Below are 6,246 nucleotides of genomic sequence, written 5' to 3'. Positions count from 1 at the left end.
AAGTCTCTCACTGACTCCCCTTCCTCGCGTTCAGCTTTTTGGAGTTGAGATGCTACTCCCCAAAGCACACCCTCACGTATGTATTCTTTCAAGAACAATCTCTTGAGAGTGGGGTAGTGAGTACGCTCTTCAACCCTTAAGGTTCGATACCAATCTCTGGCCTTCCCACTCAAGGTTAAGCCTAAGGCTTTACACTTATGCAACTCATTGTGCTCTTCCAAGGAATCACACACGTATTCAAAGACTTCAATGTGCTTCCTAACATCCTCATTACCACTGAAGTTTTAAGTGAGCTTAGCCACTTGTACTGCCTTGCTTCTAGGTTCTCTCTCAGGCATACCCCGCATGTTTTCCGCAATAGATCGTGCGATCGTCTGAGCAAACGCTGCGAGATCACCTAGGTGAGCAGGCATAGCTGGTGGAGGCACTTCTGGGATAGCTTGGCTGATAGGAGTTGGCGTTGGTCTGGGTATGTTGGCAAATGACGTAGGATATGATATGTGGCTAGGCCTAGCTCCTCTTGGATAAGGGTTGTGATAAGGCGGTCGTGGAGCATACGCCATTGGCATACTAAGAGGCGTAGGAGCTACATGAGCATGAGTAGCGATAGGTACATAGGGTCGATAGGCATTGGCACGCACTGTTGTAGGTACTGTTCCACTAGGTAGTGGTGTCGTACTAACTCAGTGGTAACAGGTGCGCTTTCTATCATGCTCATCATTGGGGTAGGCATTGTGGATTCCTTAATGGAAAGTTGAGCCAAGGTTGGAAAGCTAAAGTTACTGCTCGTGGGCTCAACCTGCATTGAGACTCCTGGCGAAACAACATATGAAGGGTCTATGGGACTCACCGAGGGAGTCTCCAATTGTGATAGGGTTGGTTGTTTGGCCTTGCCTGTATCCAAAAATCTCATAGGGCCAGTGGAACCTAAGTTCACTCCCCTATTTTGCCTCTCAATTTGGATAATTCTATGAATAACCTCACATATTATTTGTTGTTGCTCCTCTAGATTAGTGGCGCTAGATGTAGATCGTAGAACTTCTAACCAACCTACATGGTATGTGTAGCCCGTGTATAGGTCAGTTAGAGTCTCTGTGTGTAGATCATATTCTCAATTTTCATTGAGAAATATCCCATCCAGACTTGGTGTGCCAAACGGTTCTCTTGAAGTGGACGCAATGTCACTTCTTATGGATTGGCTTCTAGGGACCTCTACTTTAGGAGGCGCGTCGGAAGGTGGTAGCTCAGTAGGGCCCTCATTAAATGAAGTGGGTAGAATATCCACATGGACACTCTTTGGGAAGGTAGGGTCTTCATGAGATGTGAATGGCGAATCCACTATCCCTCCTTCTTCATTTACTTCGCTTATCGCATATTCAGAGCGTGTAGCTCTACTAAAGGTCTCTATTAGACGACTAAACATGCTAGATCCGGGTTGTGGGACCCAAACTGGCATGTTTTGGCTTGTCTCCTCAGGGTTCTTGGTAGGGTGCCCTTCCATGGCTTCTAAGTCAGAGGACGAGTCACTATCCACTATTCGTGGATCTTGGGTTGCACTCCCTTGGGTTCCAGCCGAAGGCCAAGATGCCAACGTAGAGGGATGGTATGAGCCTGCGTAAACTGAAATGCTTTCTAGTGGCTCAGACTCTAACACCCGACCAGAGCGTAGATGCATGTGACGTGGGTACCCTACAAGCGTTGGTGACTACCTTTGAAGCCCACACAAGTGGTTTCTTAGGTGTTTCGCACCCCGTTTTTACTTGTTTTTATATTGTTTTTTAACTCGTTTTTTAACCCCCTCACTTATGGTCGAACCTGAACTAGGGCGTGTGATAGCTCAAAACGAGCGTATCGTTTAAAAGGGTCCTAGTGTGCTTTACAACACCGTGTTCACCTATACAGAACTCTGGAGGAAAGGGTGAAGGCTTTATCCCACATGCTCACTTCACTCCTTGGGGGGTGGGCTACATATAGGGCACAACTTCCCATAGCTCTCACTTGAAAGAAAGCTATGGAGGCTCACTCTCCTATATATATATATCAAAAGACCGCGACCGAGACCGAGGCCGAGGTCTGGATTGGGGTCGGGGTTTTTCTTTTCAAAATTTTTTTCTCCAATTAAAAAATCTTTCCTCTCCACACGTTTGGTTTTTTCTTTAAAAATAAAATTTAATTTTTTTATTTTTTATTTTTTTCTCGAAATTAATTTTTTCATTTTTTTTCATTTTTTTTTGAGATAAGTTTTCTAGGGTTTCTTTCTAGGGTTCAACCTTGGGCGCGGCGTAGTTCGCACACAGCACAGGTCTGGGGATTCAGAAATCCTTCCTCACACGCAGAAAACCAGATAACAGAACGCACGCCCACACGCGGAGCGAAAAAATAACAAAAGAAACAGAAATGCAGAAGACAAATTGCAGAAACAGATTGCAAAACACGGAAACACCTCAACAACAAACACACAGTCGCTTTCCTACAGTTTAAATTAAACTTCACGCAGCAGCCCGAGCTGCAAACTGGAGCTTGGTGCAGGGCAACTCCCCGGCAGCGGCACCAAAGATGTGCGCTTTTGCCGCACAGGTCGTAGCTGGGGACTTGCCGAACACCGTATGCGAGCCACGAATGGCTGCAAGCATACAACCAGGAAAGCAAGCTCAAACAGAATGCAAAAGGTGTGTCACTCACCGCTCAACCGCCGCCTTGAAGGATTCCCGCGTCGCAGTGAAAAAGGAGCCGCCGTCGCCGCTCTACCGCCTCTCAGCCGCCGTGCCGCTACACAGTGCTCGATCGCTCTCTCACTCTCTCTCTCTCTCTCTCTCTCACACACGCAGGAGAAGGAAACCAAGAAGATAAGGCAAGAGCACTCTTGTATTCACAACACATGTGCGCTTTTACCGCACAGGTCGTAGCTGGGGACTTGCTGAACACTAGCCACGAATGGCTGCAAGCATACAACCAGGAAAGCAAGCTCAAACAGAATGCAAAAGGTGTGTCACTCACCGCTCAACCGCCGCCTTGAAGGATTCCCGCATCGCAGTGAAGAAGGAGCCGCCGTCGCCGCTCTACCGCCTCTCCGCCGCCGTACCGCTACACAGTGCTCGATCGCTCTCTCACTCTCTCTCTCTCTCTCTCTCACACACACACGCAGGAGAAGGAAACCAAGAAGATAAGGCAAGAGCACTCTTGTATTCACAACACATGAGAATGAGGATTTTAGGGTTACATTTGACTCTTATAGGTGACTTGGCCGTTCACACATGGACGCCCATACATGGACGGCCGATCCTAACCCTTACCCTGCTGATATTCAAGGTGCGAATCTCATCGGCGATCACCCAATCCCTTTATCCTTAACATATGGTGCTGACAAGCCCGGCCCATGACTCAGAATATTTAAATTAATGACGTAAAACATAGTACGTCTCAATGTCCGTCATAGGTTAACATGCCCCCCTTCCTGATGTAGATTCCGTCCTCGGAAGCTATGGTATGGTAAGCTCGATAGGGTTGTTGTGGTGGACCGTCTACAAAACAGGGAAGTAGAGTGAAAGTATGCCTGAATTCAAAAGATATAAAGTGTATAAATTCAAGCATGTTAGACCACAATGGATGTTGCTATGAGAACTTAGTTTAAGGGTCACATGAATGAGCTAGTGTAGCAAATTAACAGGAGTTTAAAATTATTGAAAGTAAATCAAGAGTTAGCAAGGTGTCAAAGGTTAATCAAGGTTTATAACTGGCCTAAGTCAAAGAAAAATAACCAAGCTTAATAAATAAACAGATGACCACACTGTGTCTACTCTAAGAACAAGTTAATACCACGAGCTTACGGACACAAGAAACATCAGAGTTACAGGAGCCTTTTGCCTTTATTTCTTTATGCACGTGACAATTTTTATACACAATGGCGACCTTTCTAAGGCAAAACTAACATCAATCCTGGTACCATGTTTAACACAAGGCATTATCCAGGAATCTATTAGCTCACTTTAGGTAAGGCTACCCCCTACCAACCAAGGCATCGGTGTGGAGTAGAATACTCCTCGCCTACCAAGTATCAATAAGGCGATAGGCCAACATTAAAGCACATCATAGACTTGTATTGCCATTTATTGTAGGCTCCTTTTTTTTTTATAATTTCTTTTGATCTTCGCTCCTGAACTATAATTTATCTTGCATCCTTTCAACAAAGGGGTAAAAACTATGTCCTAGAGGTCAACACACACATGGCCAGGTGTCAAACATTAAGATGGTTTGACCCTAGACCTAAGACAATCGTATTCCAAGGTTAACTAAAGACATCATGCATTCCAGGAATATATCCAATAAGGTTAAGCTCATTAATGATTTACACTAGCACGTCAAGCAACTTCAAAAACTAAGTAGTACATTGACAATTTTCATGTGGTCATGCATTATAGTTCATGCAATTAATTGAACAGAAAAAATGAAAGAGAGTGGGTATGGCAGTGACGTGCTCATCCCATTCGTTCCACATGGTGGAAACAACTATCTGGCGAAGGGCGGGCCTCACATCGTATAGACGCTTGAAGCTCCCGCCCCCCTCCCTGCTCGCGCTGCCTGCATACCTGCGCCCCCCGCCTACCTGCTTATCCTCGCGCCCCCCCTCTTCCTGTATTTTGGAGATCTCCTTAATTCGATGAGAGAAATGCCCGCAATTTGATGAGATATTTATGTATGAGCGTTGCGGCTATCTCAGGACTTGAAAGCGAACCCACCTCAAACTTTTCAACCTGTACAATCAACTAACAAGCACTATACCTCGAGAGGCACATCAGTGTGAAAAATTAAAGACTCGTTTAAGGAATCCAAACTAGAAAAAACTTGAAAACACTAACCTACCTACCAGTCACCACACTACTACTGAGGATACGGTAAGAGGATGTTGTAGAGTCCTGGCTCTAGCCCTAAGGCTAAGCCTCTATCCGCATCATCCAAATAAATAAAGTCAACCTCAGTAGTGCCATGAGTTTCATCCGTCCATTCATCATTGTCAGATATTTCCTTTTCATTTTCCCATCCACATAAACTCATCAAGAATGTAACCATGCGAGGATAGTCATCTTGTGGAAAAGGAAAGCATTGGGCTATCGGGGATATTTCCTCTACGGAGTAGGGGTCAGTCATGGTCAATAGGCGAATTAGCCATTCTAATTCCTCAACATTTTCCTCTCTGGCTAGTACATCTATATGATCCCATTCAGTTTCAATTACAGGATAGCACATGTGGAATATCTGAGAAAGGTACAGATGATACCTCTCACCAAAGGTGGATGAAGTGTATGATGATCGTGCATCTGCCATATCTGCAAACACAGATATAGCATCAGTAGGTTTATGACAGGTCAATCTAGTTCTTGATTGGATACGGATATTTCTCCTCTTTTTCTGCTCTTGCTCTTTTTACTATTTTTTGTTTTTCTTTTCTTTGTTTCTTTTTATAAAAAAAATGTATGAAGCTATATATATACATCCCCTTGCATTTAGCAATTACATGGTCAGGGGAGAAGGTTAAGGAGGAAGCATTAGAATGTCGAGCGTGAGTACATGCTCCCCCTTTCCTTGGATAGATCATATTATTTGCAATGATGTTGCAGCCTCTTGGAACCAATTTGTCCAGCGGGTCATAGGTTGTGATGTGGACAGATAGCTTTTTATGACCCTTGTGGCCACATCCAATTGCAGAGATGGTAGTGTACGCTCCCATTAACGAATGGAGGAAATGATTTCCGACGATACTATTACAAGGGGAGACGTAGACTCATCGGTTTTTTGTTGGGTGTTGACAAGAGTAGGTGTAGAGCATGTAGAAACTTCTATATGAGTGTGTGCCTGGCATGAGGAGCTAGAAGCTTCATGTGGCTCCCCCCTTCCTGAGCTAGGTGGTAATGATCGATATCGTTTGGGAATCCAAACTAACTCTGGAAGAAGTGGTGCGGAGCACTTTGTTACCTTTCCCTTACCACGGTCTTGAATTGTCATTGGGGTGGCAACAATTGGTTTGCAAGGTTTTACAGGTGATGTAGAGGGATTCAGCTTATGTTTAGGGACCCAAATCTGGTCATTCCCCTCGTAGTACCCTTGGGCTACTAATAATTTTTTAGGGATCCATCGCGATGTTACATTGCCCTTTCTCGGGTGGGTAGCTGCTTTCCTTTTACGAGGCTTCTTGGTGGCTGAACGAGATTGAGCAGGGGAAGTAGCTATTAACGAAGCTTTTGGGACCCA

The sequence above is a fragment of the Cibotium barometz genome, chromosome 31 (assembly GCF_041138505.1).
Source record: "Cibotium barometz isolate CiBa-2024 chromosome 31, ASM4113850v1, whole genome shotgun sequence".
Lineage (NCBI taxonomy): Eukaryota > Viridiplantae > Streptophyta > Polypodiopsida > Cyatheales > Cibotiaceae > Cibotium > Cibotium barometz.
This window is presented reverse-complemented; position numbering follows the sequence as displayed.